Genomic DNA, 19995 nt, shown 5'->3' with positions numbered 1-19995 from the left:
TAAACATGGCTGAGTGGCATTATGATGTGAAAAAGGAGCAAAGCAGAGGGCTTATTGTAAAATTCGTGGGTTATTGTGTAAATAGTAAAAACGTGTCAAAAATAAAACGGATCTACATTTAGTTTATGGAGAAAATACCCTTCCATATCGTACAATTGCCAGGTGGGTGTCAATGTTTAATGAAGGTAGAACTAATGTAAAGGATGATCCCTACTATGGGTGGCTTATTTCCGCTTCTTCTGAAAAAGGTTTCAGCACTGTCAATGACATAGTTGATGAAGATGCAAGGTATACTGTGGAGGAGATAAGTGACATATCGGGCCTAGTGCGACATATGTGTTTCCTGTCTTGGAAGAAAACTTAAAGGTACCGAAAGTGTGCGCCCGTTGGATCCCACATTTGCTAACTTCTGACCAGAAAAAGGAGCGGTTTGAGAAAGCATCGGCCTTTTTGACTCTGTTCAAAATCAAGACGCTTTCAGAGAAAAATTGAGACACTGTAAGTGAAAACATCGACCGTCCAGTTGATGCTCGAAGTACCAGACGCGTTAAAAAAAGTTATTTACGCTCTATTGTTTTGACAGTAATGGTATAGTGGCATGTGTCGCTGTGCCTGAGAGGGATAGTGTCACTGGAACATTTTACCGTGATAATGTTCTCACTGCTGTAGTAAATAACTACATTACAGAGTAGCCAAGATCCGGACTGCACTGGATAAATAACACCATGATAATGAAATAAAAATATTTCCATTGTAACGTAAAATAAAATATCCATATTTCCATTGTACAAGTCTTTTATTTACACCATTATGTTTCTAATTTAAGTTAAAGTGTAATTATGCCCATAATGTGTAAATGTAACTGGGGAAAGTCAAAACAACTTTCCTTTTGGCAATAGCTGTTTTAGATGTTGTATCATACTTCTCATGAATATTCAATAACCTTGTGGCTGACGAAATACTTAATCAAATGATATCATTTAAAATGTATCAAAAATGTCCAATTTATAGCAGTATTGCTATATTTAGGCAGATTTTATATATATCCTTAACATCTTTATTACCCATTATTGGTCAATTATCATTATCATAGACAATCTTATAAAATATACAGTTAATTGAGCTCAACTTGGCAGCGGAAGAATGATCTTAGTGTCTTGAAATTAGTTTTAAAATTGTCCGATAGGATTGCAGTATTTCAAATGAATCGGAACACATTTATTTTGTTATGTCGGCAAACTATTGATCATCTAGCAAATCGACTGTTTGTAAAAAAAATAAACACTAAATTGGTTAGTGTTCATTAGTAAGCGTTTACAAAATTAAATCGGTCGAACGGCTATGCCGTTTTTGACCAATTCAATTTTTAAAATGCTTACTAAAAACACTAACCTATACATAATGTTACTTTGATTTTTTTTACTCGTCATTATTATACTTTACGGTATGTAAACATTGATAAATGTACTTTCAGAAAAAAACTATTCAATACTTTATGTCAGGCTTGTAAAGAAATTGTTCTTGTCTTTTTTACATTATCTTTATGTACATTATTAGTCTCCTATCGATACATTTGGTAATAAAGGAAAGTTGTTCGGTAATGTCGCAAGTTTTATGATATACTATCATGACAGCGGTATGGTTGAGTATGCACTGACCTACGTAAGGGAATCTACTTTTTATTATGTTTGATGCCCGCCCATATGGTTCATTAATGTGTCGAGAGTAAACAAACAAGCACACACATACGCACGCACGCTTGCACGCACGCATGCATTAACTCCTTGGCTCAGTGGACTAGTGAGTTGTTACCTTTGCTTGTAAGGATGTTGCGAGGTCGGCTCCATTTATGTTGGGACATTATCGGGTACATTTTTTATATCTTTCTTATTCGAACTAAAATATTTGTATGAACATATACCTCTATAAGTTTAATACATCATTTCCTAACTGGTAGATTAATACACTCTAAATAAAATAAAACATACAAAGCGCGCGTTTCACTATAAGGAGACAAATGTAACATGAGGAGCAGGTTAAAGCGGGCGAAATTGTATCAGTTTCAGATAACATATGTTGTTTTTTGTTTGATTTATGATAAGCTATTATATCTGTCACATGATATATATCAACGGAATATATCAATAAAACTCGTTTAAAACAATGCAATATGTCAAATAAACATCAGTTTTATTACGTTATAAATCAAGGTTAGCTTACAATAATGTGACAGATTTTTCTTATACATTGTATATATATCTAGTTTACATCTAGTTATTTCATCTTTTTTTCTAGACGTTGGTGAAATTTAGATATTTAGATATCAATAAAATTGAATTTCATGAATTCAGTACAGTAGATCTGTACGCACATGTGGTAACTATTTTTTTTTTTTTAAAATATTTCCCATCAAACTTAGTCATATTACGGCTAAACAAAACGCAAATAGAAGTCATAAACTCATCTAATTTATACGATAACTATTCGAATACCTGGGATTTTCACTTATGAAGCATCGGACTCCTAGTTTTGGTGACGATCCACCTGCAAAGACAGTCACATTGTGAAGAACATAACACGGCGGTTTTAACATGTTCATGACCATATGTGACAACATGATTGAGCCAGCAAAAAACAGAGAGATGAGAATTAAAACATGGCTATCTGCCGCCCCTCTGTGAATGTAACCACTGTAAAAATTAATTAATTAGTGCACAAACACTACGTTTCGTCTCTGAAAATATAAGTACGTGAAAATTAAAGAGAAAATAGTCTATTATTGCATACGTGATGACGTGTATAAGAGCTCCATGAATTCAAATAAATAACTTTTGGAGATCTTTATCTTAATTAAAATACAGCACGGTTCTAGCATTATGAAATACATCTATGTTTTTTTTATAACTGATTACTGGACGGTGTTAATCACGTAGTGAATGCCAGTTTTTTGTATTAACTTTATCATATCGTTAACATGCAGATACTGTATATTAACCCTTTATTTAAAGTCAATACACTATAAGTTACTGTACATACACGTGACGTTTGATTTTTAAATACTAGAATTAAAGACAAGGTATTCAACTTGTATTTACTAAAGGAAAAATGACAATGGCAATGTTTCTCAGCTCCATGATACATATTGGTACCTCGGCAATATTCTTTTTTGTTACAATTACAGCATGGAAACCACTGCTAAAAGTCAATTTCCTTTTAAAACCACATATTTTATAACTGTTTCATGAACTGTGAGTGACTTATGGCTACAAGGCGCGAATGAGATTATTCTAAATTCGTCTTATTCCTTCAGGTTAGACCACAAAACAATATCATTTACGTCACAAAAAATAATTATAGTTTAAGAAATGATCGCTATGGGCTAGAAAATATGGCTTTAGTCGAAGTAACTTAAAATGTAAGTAAAAACCCTGTAAATTTAGAATAATAAATCTTTAAATCTTTTGGACATATAGAAAATGATTTAGTCATGTTTTGACATTTAATACTTAAAAAACAACTATTTGTAAGACACCTTAAAGGCACATAATGACTCAGTAACGATTTGTTTTGTCAGGGCAAAAATGACTTTTATAACATTCGAAAAATGGGTTATGAGGATAATAAAATGTTATCACTTGAGCAAAGAGTCACAAAAAGTGAAATTATTTGCCATAAAATAACAAGATGTGTATAGAGTAGTTTTTTTACTTTCATGCACAGTATTAGATAGAGGATATGATGATTCATAGAACAAGGTGAAAATATATCATATATTTATAGAAAAAAACTTAACTTTCAAGAAAGCGAACTAGATAAAATGTCCGTATGTAAAGAGAAATATATTTATTACCTTATTAATTATTTGTGTGGCCGTGTTTAAACTATTTATTCATTTATATAAAGTATAATCATAGGAATCACAGAAACAGAAGAACACGTTCTCGAGCACAAAATTAGAATCACTAAATCAAAAGTTAAATTTAATAGGAGTTTGAAAAACAGAAGAAAAAAATCCTTGCACATAAACAATTTTGAAAATGAAAATTAACCCCGTCAGTCACTTAGTCTATCTGAGTGTGCTTTTCGCCGTGTAATCAAATGGCGATACTACTTCTCTATGTGTAGTACTCGATACAGTTATTCAGCTTAACTCGAATGAGGGTAACATTAATCTGAAAATAATTTAATGTTTTCCATTTTTACCATAGAAATGCGTTTGTTCTTTCAGCAGTCACAATCAAGATGAAAAAAAACTAGTGGTTGTAGTTGAAAGCCAAATAAATGGCTGCTAAAAACCCTATCGTTGTTCCAGATAGGCAATAACTTTCTATCAAAGACCCTAATGTTGTTGACGTTTATTACATCAACATAACATATCAGCAATCCTATCACCCACAAATTAATTTAGTGTTCTTATATCATTTTCATAAAAATGAGAAAAGTTTTGATTTTTTGGATAATGCTCTCATAATCTTTAAAAACTTTAATTTTTTAGAGATCACAAATTTGTTCTATACTAAATGATTTATAAATTTATTATTTTAAAATTTTTATTGTTCCAGGGCAGTTTGTTTTAAAGTTAGACCCCCAAAAAAAATCCTAAAAGCCTTTTGGGCTTTAAGGTAAAAAGTTAAGAGGAGAAAATTATAGTTTTTATATAAAAAACCCCATTTAAAACATTTTTTTTTAATCATGATTTTAATATTAAATTGTTTTTAAAAAGCGATTTAATTTTTTTTTCTTACATATTGTTATTTTCTGAACTTTTAATTTACCCCCGCAAAAAATATCCTATAATCGCAAAAGAACCCGAAAATTTAATTTAAAAAATTCAATCCCCATTATGCGTTTGAAACAATTTTTTCGCTTTATTTTAATCAAATTAAAAATTTTTAACATATAAATTATGATTTTTATTTTATTTAAGATGCTTATAAACCTGCATAGAATATCGCTGAATGTAAAATTATGTATCATAAATGCAGCAAAATATAAACAAAGTAGTATTTTTATTTCCATACAAAATACTTAATCATTATAACTGTACTTATTTCCAAAAGCAACAGGAACAAAATATGGTTCATGTTATTTGCACATGAGTTACCTTTTGGAAAAAGTAACATCACACAAAACAATAAAACTTTTGAAAAATAACAACAATAAACGCATTACAGGGTCATAACAGGTCTTTAAGAAAACTAAGTATTGTCAAAGTGATACATATAATAAAGAGAAAGTAAGATGCCGTATTCAAAAAAAAAACATGAAGTACTTTTGAAAATTCTTTAATTTAGTGAAATGTAGAAACCTCTTAGATTAAAAAGGTAACTAGAATTGAGTCTGAAGATAATTCTACTCAAACCATGCAAAACAATGTATATATAAATTGACCACGATAATTGCATTCCGTACAAAACGTAGCCGACTTTGCAAAAATCCTTGATTTTAATAGAACAATATCATACCGTAACAATTATTTAAGCACTTGATTTATTTCTCATTAAAGATTATTTTTAAGATTTTTTTAACCAATCTCTCTTATAATTTATACAGTGTCAATCCTGTACTCTTTTCCATTGATAATAATATATTATATATAACATATTTTTCACAAGTTGTGTAAATTACAACATATACGGAAGAAAAGATATGCTCTATATCGTTGTTTGTTGATTTCCCTTTTCTGTTCTATCCAACGATTCTATAGTATAAATAATATCTTGTGACATTTGCTAAGATGTAATTTACCGTGCATATCCAGTAACACAGGAATGTGCAAACAACGTAAAAGTAACGCCGAATCTGTGCAACGCTATTGCCAAAACGAATAACACAGTAAGTAAACGAACCAAAATATTTTATTCTAAATCAAGTTTAAAGAAATAATTAAACGTATACGGCTGCTTCGACAATAAACTTTCAGCAGCATTACATTTTTCAGGAATATGTTTACTTCTTTAGATCATTCGTGAGAAAGACAACCTGATTACCGTTTTTCATATTCTGTATACCTAAGACATTTGTCAAACTACAAGTGTCGTATAACAATAGAAGGAAGCTGGTAAAATAAGATTTAGCTACATTTAATGAGATAACCGCTGTTGCTTCATTGCTTCATTCACTAATTCGGCGTTACCTCGTAAAAATGGCTTAAATTACTTTTTTTCTGCTAAATTAAGTGTAATATGACTTGAGTAGATTGGAAATTATCTCAGGTACACGGAATATAAAAAACTATTAAGTAATATGTATGTTATTGTATTTAAAGAAATCAACGAAACTAAAAATCGCCATCAATACCTTAGTCAGCTCGCCATTTGCACGAATGAACTTGAAATTAACTATTTTCATCGAAATATTTTTAATGAGGTTTACAGTATAATGTCTCAGAAACCGTATGCGTTAATTCATTTCTTCCAATTTGGAGTACAGTACAATGAAAAATATTGGTCCATTTATTTATCGCCGTGCTCATTTTAGCCACTTAATTGCACAATTCTGCGTTACTTTTGCACAATTCCTGCGTTATATTCACATCCCTGCGTTAATGTATATACCCGGTGTATATGTGTTTGTTGAATTAACTGATTTTATCCAGCAGTTGCATACGCCCTTCTATATTTAATATGACGTCATCCAGTCCATAAATTGCATTGAGACCGGCGACCCTGTCCATAATTCTTATAAGACTGTTTTAAAGCTGCATGCCTCCAGATGAACCAATATATTTCAAGAAGATAAAACTTGAAAAGAATGTATTGAGGTTTTATGAAAAGTAAAAAATCTAAAGATAAAAGTAATAATCTCCATGTTATTTGCGATTGATGGCCAATTTTTCAGTAAATTTCATCATATTTCTACTGCGTTACATGTACTAACGCAGCAAGGGTTAATTTTGCATATTTTGACATCTTTTTTGTAATTTACATTGGTTGTAAGTGCCGTTTGAAATGTGCATATTATTTTCTCTGTCAGCTTAACAATACTTTACTTTTGAATACATTTTCAAAATTTTCATGAACATTAGCAGGTATCTGGAGGCGTGCTGCTTTAAACGCGAATTTCACGACACTACAAACAGGCGATATTGTCAAACTGTCAAAATGGCTCAGGGATTCGCTCTTTATCGGAATAATGGAATATTTAAAAAAGAGCATGATTTTTGCTGCATCGCTTGAAAATAAAATTACTATTTGAGAGCAAATTATAGTAAAGATGACAGAAACAAAAGGGATGAAAGTATTTCGATTCGGTAAAACAATTCCTCATAATCTTTTTTAATTCATCTACACGTGTGTCGAAACTAAATACTAAATAAATATAGAATATATTAATCTATTTAAAGAATATCACAACGTCATAAAACAGGTCTGCACGTCTTTTAGACTTTAAAAATCTGCTTAAGCCGGTGCTAGGGGGCGTGGACGGAAGGTACCAGTAATTTGCACTTTTCAGTATGGTCAATGAACAGGCTTAACCAAACCGAGCCTGCAACTTTTTTCAATTTTGTCGTTTTGCGGCATTCTTTAAGAATTTCTTTTTTTCTTCTTGTTTTAGACCTAATCATGGCTTATTCAAGGCCATTTCATTAGATTATTGTAGATAATACAGTCTGAGAATTAACAAAAAGAGATAAAATAGATTACGTGTATTTCCCAAAGTTTTTGTGTCATGTGATATTTCACGTCAGTCGTAAATAACTTAACTGGCATTTAATTATCGTTCTTAACAGACGTCAATTTATTTCAAGATCAGCAAATTATGATAAATATAAACCTGTCTGGAACCTCTGTTTTTTTTCTTGGTAATTTACCGTGATTTTATTGTGAAAGAAACATTTTCGTGTTTTTTGTTGTTGTTTTTTTATGAGCTATTTTATTATATCCGAGGGAAGTTAAAACAGTCAAGAGAAAACATAAAAATAAGATATTTCAAATAAAGCTTTTTTCGCAAGAAAGCATGGAAGGTTATATAGAACTTGTTTTAAGAAAAAATGTTTAATCATTCCTTTTTAATCATGATAAGATTTTTTTTCTTAAGTGAGTCTCAAACACATATTTCAGTTGCAGAATAATTATTTTTATGTATATCACATAAAGGGGGAAATTATTACGATTCTTTTTTTTAAACAGTACGTTTATTAAAAATATTTTCGACAAAAAAAACAATGTACATGTATACAGATGAGGGATATATCTACGATTCTTCCATTTTATATTATAGTCGATCTTTAAGGGTAGTTTTATAACATATAATATATTTTGGGGTGTACGTTAAAGACACAGTATGCCTAAGAAAGGAATGAGTTTTTCATTCATTAGAAATATCACAAATGAGATTGACAGCGTCTAGATTGTGTTTTTAGGGCACGTTAGATGCTTATCTCCTGAATAAAGTAGCGATGAATATGACAATATTTGCAATTAAGTAGCAAATATAAACAAAGCAGTAATGTGACTTCCATACAATATACTAAATCCCCTTAGCTGTTCTTATACGATTACTTGTATATTGTAAAATAAGGAAATGCATGGTCGTTCAGGTAATAATCCATTGAATAATTTTTTGAAACTATAACAAGATAAACAAAAACACATTTGAGAACTTTAAATAAAATCATGTTTAGGGCTTTAAAACTAGACTAGAAGAATAAAAGGATATGTTAAGGGTTCGTCAGTACGCTAGTAAATCTTAACCTCATGCATGTCAAAAACAAGGAATACATATTTAAAAAACATCTGGAAAGACTTGATATGTCAGAAACCATTGGAAAAGATTTTTTTTATTAACATATTTGTAATTTCATGTTCCTTTCAGTTGATGAATTTCATGAAATGCGTAATTCTATTGTTTTGTCAATCATTTATTTATTATTCTCTTGCATTTCGTTTGTAGGGACTGTTTTGTATGTTCCACTATAATAAAAGATAAATTTAGTGCTCTGCGTTATTCAATTACAGAAGTAATTTATAGATATACATATATAACTGATTAATGGAGTTTTGTCAGTATATGTGATGTATTGCATTGTATGTATTAAATATCCCATTGCTCAGTATTGTATTGATTTATTTTCTTTATGTGTGTTTTTTCTTCATTGCAAAATATGTGACCTAAAATTATATTTCAACATGGTTGTTATAGCGATGTACCTATGTGTGTACAAGTTTGGAACTAAACTGTTTTGTTCTGTACTGATAATAAAGAGGACAACTATAAAATAGCCTTCATTTATCCCCTTTTATATACATAAATAACAAAGACACCCACATATGTATTGATGGTGTTATGTTCAAGCTCATTTTTACTGTTTTAGACAATCCTGTCCATGTTCCAGATAGTAAAATTGCAAATGCTCTATACAGTAGTGTACATTGTGCGTGATCTAACATCATTTAAATTTTATGTCATCAAATAATTTATGTCTAATATTGCTAAAGCACATACACATACGAAAGCCTGCATGATATTACCAAGGCGGTATAATGCAAAACAAAAGGCGAAATATCGCGAAACAAAAAGGCACATATCGCAAAAAGGCGAAATAACGCAAATGAAGGCGTAGTAACGCTAAACAGATGCCATAAAACACAAATAAAGGCATAATAACGCTGTAAAAGCGTTATAGCACGTAACAAATGGAGTACAAATGTAAACAAAACGGCTTTACAATGCTTCAAAAGCCGTTATAACACGAATAAAGGTGTTATAACCCAAAACAAATGGCGAAATAACGCAAATACAGTCATTGAAACGCTAACAGAAATTCATTACAATGCGGAATGAAAGGCGATATAACGCGGATCAAAAGAGATAAAAACGCGAATAAAGGCGTTGTAACATTAAACGAAAGCATCGGCTCAAAATTGATAACTATAACGGTCCGCTGAACTAGAGGACGTGAAAAAAATAAGAACACTAAAACGATGATGCCACATGTTACGTCATCAAAACAGCTAGCTATAAATTTTTAAAAGTACCGATGCTGTTGTTGCTTTTATTTTTCTGCTGTTATTTTAGTGATCATTTTAAATGCCACATGTTTGCCGTGGACCAGCGGTCCATAGGACAATATGTCCGCATTCCTAAAGAGATATTAAATGTTTCTTTTTACCCTTATTGCCGTCTTTTGCAAGGCATTTTTTCCGTTTTATTAACGCACATTTGATCTTATTTAAAAAGGAGAGTCAAATATAAAGTCTTCCCCTGGCTTCCGATGATATTATATTTTAGGTAGTAAAAAAGTAAAATAGAAAATAAAAATTTACAAACCCACATCGATATTATAAATTCTGTCACAACACGATATTATTATTGTTATTGCGTTTTACATAACGCCGATACTTAATCATTATTTGCTAATCTGAAAATAGACAGAATTATGTTACAGAAGATAATGAATTGCCACATCGTAATTAAATTCTGACACGTTATATCATCTGACGCTGAATAAATAATGACTACTGTAATTTATTTTATCAAATCCATTTACAGACTAATTTAACCGGCAAGAAATAGAATAAATTGCGTGGTGAAGTCATTTTTCTTATTTTAAAGTTATTATATGAAAGGCTTCCTATTTATAGAGTGTACTCCTTGTGTAACTCTCTTAGATGCTTTATATGCTTTAGTATTAACTAAAAAATCATTTTTATACACTGAAAATAACTTGCTGTCCAGAAAATTGGAAACGCGTATGATGGCAGACATTTATATGTTGATATATTATGTCACAATCTGTCGAAGTCTAAACCTGAAAGTCATATAACATTCTGTTACATAGACATCATGTAATTCAATTAGATATGATATTTTTTTCCTAGTTTTTAATACAATAACAATACATGTTCTCCTTAAATTCATTGCACAAATAGTGGGTCTCTTTAGATATCGTCATGTGAGAAACACTTTATTTTCAGATTTTTCAGGAAAATAATCGGTTACGTTGTTTCATTAAAACTCAGCACTAAACTTGAATATTTCTCTCCAGATAACAATTAGCAAAATAAATTAACGTTATTTATAGGTCACATCATGCCATCACTAACATATATTGACACAAATCTTATGTTATAAGAAAACTTGCAATGACAGTGATAAACTTAAACCAATCCTAAATACATATATATCATTGTAAATATGACAAATATGACTTAAATAATTGGCAGCCACAGAGACATCTACAAAATTCAATGATTGTCATGTGATAACGATTGATAAATGCATGGGAAAACAAAACATTCTCGATCTTTTTCTTCAAACACATTTTGTGACTTTCTTTGCTACTAGAATCGAACTATTATAATTGTAACTATAATTCATCAATAGTTATTCTCCTTTATAACGAACACACTCTTTGCTTCGACTACTCTCCGGCGCTTTGGTCGAATTGTATATCACTATCACTGACTTTCTGAAGTACCGTGAGTGTTTTAAGTGAGCTGTGAAGGGAGGATATGAGTCACCGGTCTTTGGATGAATTTCAGTTGTCTTTATTTGATTGCATTACATATAAAAGAACAACAACAAATGTACATATAGAATATAACCGATGAAATGTGAATGTTAAACTGATTCTGTCTTTAAAATTAAGAAATTCTTCGTATCTATTCTTCATCACTTGGTCTTAAAATCCTTCCGCAATTCGCATGTGAGTTTGAATATTAGAATGCATGTACAGAAGTAATAGACTTTTAAAAATATACTATACGGACATATTACCGTTTAGCTATAAATCTGAGTATGATTTAGGACAATGTTTGTTGTTTATTTGCCATAATAAAGACTGAAATAGTCCAGACAAATACAGAAAGGGGAACAATGAAAACTAAGACAGTGATTTCTGTAAGCAGACGTAACTTATCTCAAATCGGTGTACATGTATTTGGCTTTAAGAATATCTGCAAGAAAAGAAAATGAAGCAATATTGTTTGTCTTATTGTCGCTGTCAGTTCACATAATTATATATTCGTATTTTCATTAAAATGCCTTGTTGCGACTTTCCAGTCTTTGACCGGTTAGTTATTTAATGAATTGTTTTGAAAATATATATAAATCAATCTATGAAGAAAAGAAACCATTGAAACCTGCATGTATATAGAACGTTTTTTATTTTATGGAGTCAATCTTCTATAAAATGAGTTACGATATGGGTATTAAGAACTTTTAAACTATATTATTATATTCATATGTTATCAAATCTGATAGGTAGATACTATATAGTAACTATTATGTCAATTTAAATTGACGTACTCATAAAGTGATATTTTCCCCAGTTTATCGAACATTTCTTTAGTCCTAATCGTTTAATTTAGTGAATTACTTTCATGAAAAATACTACATTTTATTTAATATTTACTTCCTCTTGCTTACTGAAAATGAATATCTATATGTATGAAGTTTTACTTTCGGGAATAAAATAGCCATTTAAAATATGCCCTCTTAATTCTATATCCAATCAGACGCACTATTTATCGTCACTGAATTAACATTATGATCATCATACCTAAAAGATTAAAAGCATACTTTGAAGATACTATTTTCACTAAAGACCGTAATGTGTTTGTGGTATTTAAGTTCCGTTCACTTTTTTTCTATGGTTCTAGTGTTCCTTACTTGAATACTTATAAAGCATACGTTGCCTGTTCTTAAACTTGACATGTGACAGCTTATTTGTAAAATACAGGTTACTAAACATTCTATTTTATTTAGTCCCGCTATGCACATTTCAGTACCGTCCACGAACATGCTCAATAAAACAAAGTCAACAAATATTGTCAATTTTACCGTTTTCGACGTTATTTTGAGATCATTATTTTTTCTAATAAACACGTATTCTGAAACTGGTGAAAATCTGCAATGACGGTGATCCCTCGGAAGAATTAATCACAACAAAATTATACCTGTAACAATTCCTTTATATTTTATTTAGGTGGCTTATCGTCTTTTTTAAATGTGGATTTATAATGAATTTTTAAATCATTATGGCTGAAGTTCTGCGTATCTCTTTCTTCTCACTGCATAATGACAAAACCACGAATCATGCAAGCGTTACTCTGCTGCACAGCAGCCGAGTCTTATATGACTTGAATAAGATGCATTAAATTATTTACTTCGGAATGACACGATTTATTTTGCAAGACGTCATTAAACACACATTCACATACATCAGCTTTACACTTCATGGCCAATTTTAAATTTTTGGCTTTGTTGCAAAACATTTTTATTTACAATTTCTTAAAATGAAATGAAAATGTTTTCTTATCTCCATATACAAATAATAGACTGTGCAACTGTCTGTAGTTTACCGAGATTTTAATATCGTGGAAACAGGCTAAACTTAACTCATGCGTAAACACATTGTCTCCACCTGAAAGGGAACTGTTTTGGCATTTGTTTAAAACGCATCGGTGTAAGAGCTGTTGTATTGCACTGTCATTAAACATCTGAATTTTTCAATATATCCAATTGTTGACTTTTTGGAACTAGCAAACAAGTTCGATTTGAAGTAATGTGTCTTATAAAGTTTTGTATTTGTCTTTTGAGATTATTTTAATAGTGCTTAACGGACATAGTTCTGGTTTAAAAATTAAATAGCTCCCTGAAATATAATAAAGCGAGGTCACACGTGTGCTGTTTTTTTTTTGGTTAGATTTGGTAATGGGTCTGAAGCATTAAATGTCTTATATATACAACGTACGTTTATGCTCAAAATAGATAAATACAGAATCCCTAAAGAAAATCCAACACGGCAAAATTGAAAATGTTGCAGGCTCGGTTTGATTGAGCCTGTTCATGGACGGTACTGGAAAGTGCAAGTTACCGTCCACGCCCCCTAGCACCGGCTTAAGCAGAATTCAACATTTAAACAGGAAATAGTAAAATTTTGAATTTAGAAACATCCGCAGATGTGTTCATACGGCGGTTATCATGGAACCTTCAATGTGACACTTCCGTGCCATTCCATGAAAAGCGGCGTATGGTCCCCAAGTAATAAAAAGCGTGAAAACAATGGGCGGAACTGAATAAAATGGAATTTCGAAAGGGGATCAGAGGTTATGAAGCCTGCATTTCACAGATAAGACGTCAAAAGACACATTTAAAAAGCAGGCAACATATCAAATCTGATGTTTTATCGTTGGTCATTTTCTTATTAAAAGTTTATATAATATATAATTTATATATAATTAATCAAAGACCAAGACATTATGATAAGGTATTACTGTCTATATAGAAATGGTGCCGGATTCCTGGCACATTACGACATTGACCTAAGCGAAGCAGTCCTGTCACAGTATAAAACGAGTCGTTATATGGAACTTTCGTGTCATAACACTTTTCACTTTAGTTTCAACAGCTGCGAAGATCTAAACAGACATGCGTCTAGGTAGTATTTTATTCGACTCTTCTAAAAGTATGCTGTGCACCTCCGCAGCAATTTTACGCGTGGTGCATACAACCTCGCTTGTTTTTGCTTGTTTCTTTACATCATACCTTAAACTTGCTACTTTTACTTTTCCTCAATAGACTGATTTATTTCAATTCATTTTTATCCGCAATGTTTTTTTCCCTTAGATTTAAACAATATTACTTCCTTTATTTGATTTTAATCAACATAAAATTTGACTTTAGTTGCCTCTAATAATTGCCTCTAGTTTTTATTTCTTTGATTAACCCCCCCCCCCTTCCCCCGGTCTCCTGTCCCCTTCCCCTTTGTGGGCCTATTATTATTTTCTTTGAATTCCTAATCAGTTACAAATTATTTATCATTTATTGATTAACGTGTCGTTGCCTCGTCCTTTTTATGTTTGGGGTCCGCCTGGGCTCCTTCCCATTGGTTCTTGTTGCTGGGTCATATGGGGGTTGCGTTCATTGAACGCCGCCTTTCCTTGTTGATCTTGTTTTTCATATTTTAATATGCATTATAATAAAACAAAGATTTAGTAGATACTTTACACTAATTCCACGGAGAATTTTGAAACTGTAGATTAGTTGAAAGTTCGTTTCAATCACATCATGCCATCACTTATATATTGACAAAAATCTTATGTTATTAGAAAACTTGCAATGACAGTGATAAACTTAAACCGATCGTAAATACATGTATGTCAATGTAAATATGACAATGACTTAAATAATTTCCAGCCACAGAGAAATCTACAAAATTTAATGCATGCCGTGTGATTACGATTGATAAATGCATGGGAAAACAAAACATTCTTGATCTTTTTCTTCAAACACATTTTGTGATTTTTTTTGCAACTAGAATCGAACTATTATAATTGTTGCTGTAATTCATTAATAGTTATTCTCCTTTGTAACGAACACACTCTTTGCTTCGACTACTCCCCGGCGCTTTGGTCGAATTGTAAGTCACTATCGCTGACATTCTGAAGTGAGCTGTGAAGGGAGGATATGGGTCACCGATCTCTAGAATGAATTTCAGTTGTCTTTATTTGATTGCATTACATATAAAGAAACAACAACACATGTTCATATAGAATATAACTGATTAAATGTGAATGTTAAACTGATTCTGTCTTTAAAATTAAGAAATTCTTCGTATCCGTTATTCATCATTTGGTCTTAAAATCCTTCCGCAATTCGCATGTGAGTTTGAATATTAGAATGCATGTACAGAAGTAATAGACTTTTAAAAATATACTATACGGACATATTACCGTTTAACTATAAAGTTAGTATAATGTAGGGAAATATTTTGTTGTTTATTTGCCATAATAAAGAATGTAAAACATTAGTTACGTCCAGACGAGTACATAAAGGGGAACAATGAAAACTATGTGAGCCGCGTCATTACCAAACCAACAAAGTGCGTTTGCGACCAGCATGGATCCAGACCAGTCTGCGCATCCGCGCAGTCTGATCAGGATCCATGCTGTTCGCTATCAGCTCCTCTACTGTAATATGGTTTGTAAGCGGATGCGCAGGCTTGTCTGGATCCATGCTGGTCGCAAACCCATTATGTTGGTTTTGTCATGACGCGGCACAAGTGATTTCTGTAAGCAGACGTAACTTATCCCAAAGCGATGTATTTGCCTTTAAGGATATCTGCAAGAAAAGAAAATGAAGCAACATTGTTTGTCTTTTTGTCGTTGTCAGTTCACATAATTATATATTCGTATTTTCATTAAAATGTCCAATCTTTGACTGGTTAGTTATTTAATGAATTGTTTTGAAAATATATATAAATCAATCTATGAAGAAAATGAACCATTGGAACCTGCATGTATATCGAACGTTTTTATTTTATGGAGTCAATTTTCTATAAAATGAGTTACGATATGGGTATTGATAACTTTTAATATTACTATAGTCAAATGCTATCAAATATGATAGATAGATACTATATAGTAACTATTATGTCAATTTAAATTGACATACACATAAAGTGATATTTTCCCCAGTTTATCGAACATTTCTTTAGTCCTCATGTCATTTAATTTAGCGAATTACTTTGATGAAAAAGACTATCCTTTATTTAAGTTTTGTTTCCGTTTGCCTACTGAAAATAAATATCTCTATGTATGAAGTTTTACTTTCGGGGATAAAATAGCCAATTAAAAAATGCTCTCTTAATTCTATGTCCAATCAGACGCACTCTTCATCGTCACTGAATTAACATTATGATCATCATACCTAAAAGATTTAAAGCAAACTTTGAAGATACTATTTTCACTGAAGACCTTGATGTGTTTGTGTTTTTTTTAGTTCCGTTTACCTTTTTTCTATGGTTCTAGTGTTCGTTCCTTACTTGAATACTTATCATCCCAAGCATACGTTGTCTGTTCTTAAAATTGACATGTGACAGCTTATTTGTGAAATACAGGCTTCTAAACATTCTATTTTATTTAGTCCCGCCCATTGTTCAATTATATTTGCAACTGATAGCCGCCGTATGAACATATATGCGGCTGCTCCTAAATTCAAGATGTTACAATTTCATGGTACATGTTGAATTTTGCTTAACGCCACGTGTGCTAGGGGTGTGGGTAGCATGCACTACCGACCACGAACAGGCTCAGACCCGGTTTGATTGAGTCTGTACACGAGGGATAATAAAATAGTGCAACATCCCTCACGCCCCCTAAAAGTCTACAAAGATTAACAATTTTACCGTTTTCGACATTATTTTGAGATTTTTTTTCCCTAATATACACGTATTCTGAAATTTGTTAAAATCTGCAGTGACGATGATCCATCGGAAGAATTAATCACAACAAAATAATACCTGTAACAATTCCTTTATATTTTATTTAGGTGGCTTATCTCTTTTTTAAATGTGGATTTATAATGAATTTTTAAAAAATTATGCTGAAGTTCTACGTATCGGTGTTTCATTAGCCTTGTTATTTCAATGGAAAACGCTAGTACATAGATGTTTAAACTTTTTGCCTTTTGTATCTATCATGAACATACTCTACATGTATATAAATTTGAAATCGCATATTGCTAGCCAAATACTATGAACAATCCGAAAAATGTTTGCATTGCCGACTAAGTTATCATGGTGTTGTTTTTGTAAAGGTGCCTTTATTTTCACAGAATATCAACTACAAAACGAGTTAGTAAGACTCAACAAGAAAGAAACAGGCATCACAAATACACAACAAAAACATTGTACATTAACACGGCTTATGATTGAAATGATTTCTGTCTATTTGAGTATTTTTACTAGACATCTGGAGAAACAAGGCAATATTCGTTAACTACATGTGTCACGCTATAAACACATTATATCAATGGGACAAATAATAAAGGCGGAAATTGGCTTGCATGCAGCAATTTTACATCTGATTATTCGATCAATGTCAGAAGTGATTTAAAATGAAACGAATCCCAATGCACTTTCTCCTTACAGTTTTTTCTCTCATTTTCTGTGAAAATGAGGAAATTGAGTTAAGTAAAAAGCAGGATGACAGTATTGATTTGTAAGCTAGTATTATCCGATTATAAATGCAATAAACATTTTTTTATCATTTCTGCACACAACGAATGTAAAATATTTAGCTTTAGATAACCGTTATTTGTATCAATTTTAATCTGTGAACCATGTTCCTGAAATCATAGTTATTTACACAATTTCTCAATTGCATTCCATTCCGTTCTATTTTAAGGCCCATTATGCCCGATAAATACCTATAATTTTATTTCACAAATTTAAAGCTTTTGATTTTTTGGTGTATTTTTATAGTTTCCAAAATGTTACTCATTGGCCAATTACCTGAACCATATTTTTCTTCTGTTGCTTTTTGAGCAATTAGTACAGTTATGGCGACTTAGTATGTTGTATGGAAGTCAAAATACTGATGTGTTTACATTTTGCTATTTTCATGACAAATAATGTCACATTTAGCTCTACATTCTGCAGATAATAAGCATCAAACATGCTCCAAAAGCATTATTTTAACATTATAAAACTCCTGCTTGCCCTTTCTTAAGAAATGAAAATGTGTTCATTTCTGAGGCATAATGTGCCTTTAAGGTTCAACCAGATTGCAAGTAATTAAATCATGTGTTATTTATCGTTGGGTAAGGTTCTGCCTGCATGTGACCGCTCAGTCGTCAATGGGTAAAACACCTTAATTTCACGGTTTTTCTTGCTACCAGAAGTAATTTGCGGCACAGCTTGTGTTGGTATGTTACACAGCCTGCCGGTGCAGACCGAAATATCAAGCTCGAGGTTAACGGCGGTAACGAGGCTCTGTCGAGTTTCAGCTTAAACTGTAAACCAGAGGTCTTGATGTTCCTGTCTTTGACGCCCTCCTGTGTTCGATTGTTTTAATAATTAATTTAAATATTAATTATATTAAAAAAAACGAAAACTAATAAATTCATTTAGCACTTTTTTTCTTATAGAAGCGTATGAATTTAAAACTTCATTCATAACAGCAAAACGACATCATCATAAGAACCCAAATCATTCATAAAAGACGCGCGGTCATTTAAAGCGCGCGACTTGTCTTACATGGTGTTGGGGGAGTAAGACAAGGTTTTCTACAACCGGTGTAAAACAGTACATTATCTTGTCTGGTGTGCAAGAAGTTACCATATTTGCTATTTTTGCCGTCTCCTTAAATTCGGTGGTCGTTATACAGAACTGGCTGAACGTCCGCGTTACTAACGTGGTATAGATAGAAAGGTCAAAACAAATAGATATAATACCTGTCCGTGAAGGTTTCCTTTATTCTAAATCCGACGTTTTTGGGATTAACAGCAAAAAAGTTCAAAGACCGCATCTGTATAATATAAGAAATAATATCGGTATCAGCGGTGTCTATCGACTATATATCACTGGTGTGGTGCGAATGAATTGACCACAAAGGCCGTTGGCACGAGTGGTTATTATTTTCCCATCAAGAGAAAGAAAAAAGTTAAATAGACGATAAACACCGGTAAGACCGTTTATTATTTCGATGATTCTAAGTAGACAAATAGGAGATAACATACTGAAATATATTAGAATTTGTGAGATGTTATATTACCATTGTATGAAAAAACAACATAATATGAGAAAAATATATCAATAACAAGAAGTATCTTTAAAAGATGCTCGACTGAAGTCAAACTTGCTAACTTGCATAGGATAAGCTACTAACCATGCTAACCGCAAACAGAACATTTAATTCGTCCTCAATAGACTGTTTTGTTTCAATTCATTTTTATCCGCAATGTTTTCCCCCATTTTTTGTCATCTTAGATTTAAACAATATTACTTCCTTTATTTGATTTTAATCAACATAAAATTTGATTTTAATAAAACAAAGATTTAGTAGATACTTTACACTAATTCCACAGAGAATTTTGCAACTGTAGATTAGTTGAAAGTTCGTTTCAATCATCTTATGCCCGGTTCGAGAAGAGAATATAATGACCAGAACAGCTTGGAAGAAAAACCCAATCGAACGTAAAGGTATCAAAAAGGCGAGCTGTCATATTAAATTTCATGTATTTATTGGAAAGCTGTTAGAAACATCT

The sequence above is a fragment of the Ruditapes philippinarum genome, unplaced genomic scaffold, assembly GCF_026571515.1.
Source record: "Ruditapes philippinarum isolate M1 unplaced genomic scaffold, ASM2657151v2 ctg10343_1_1_1_1, whole genome shotgun sequence".
In the NCBI taxonomy this organism is placed as follows: domain Eukaryota; kingdom Metazoa; phylum Mollusca; class Bivalvia; order Venerida; family Veneridae; genus Ruditapes; species Ruditapes philippinarum.
This window is presented reverse-complemented; position numbering follows the sequence as displayed.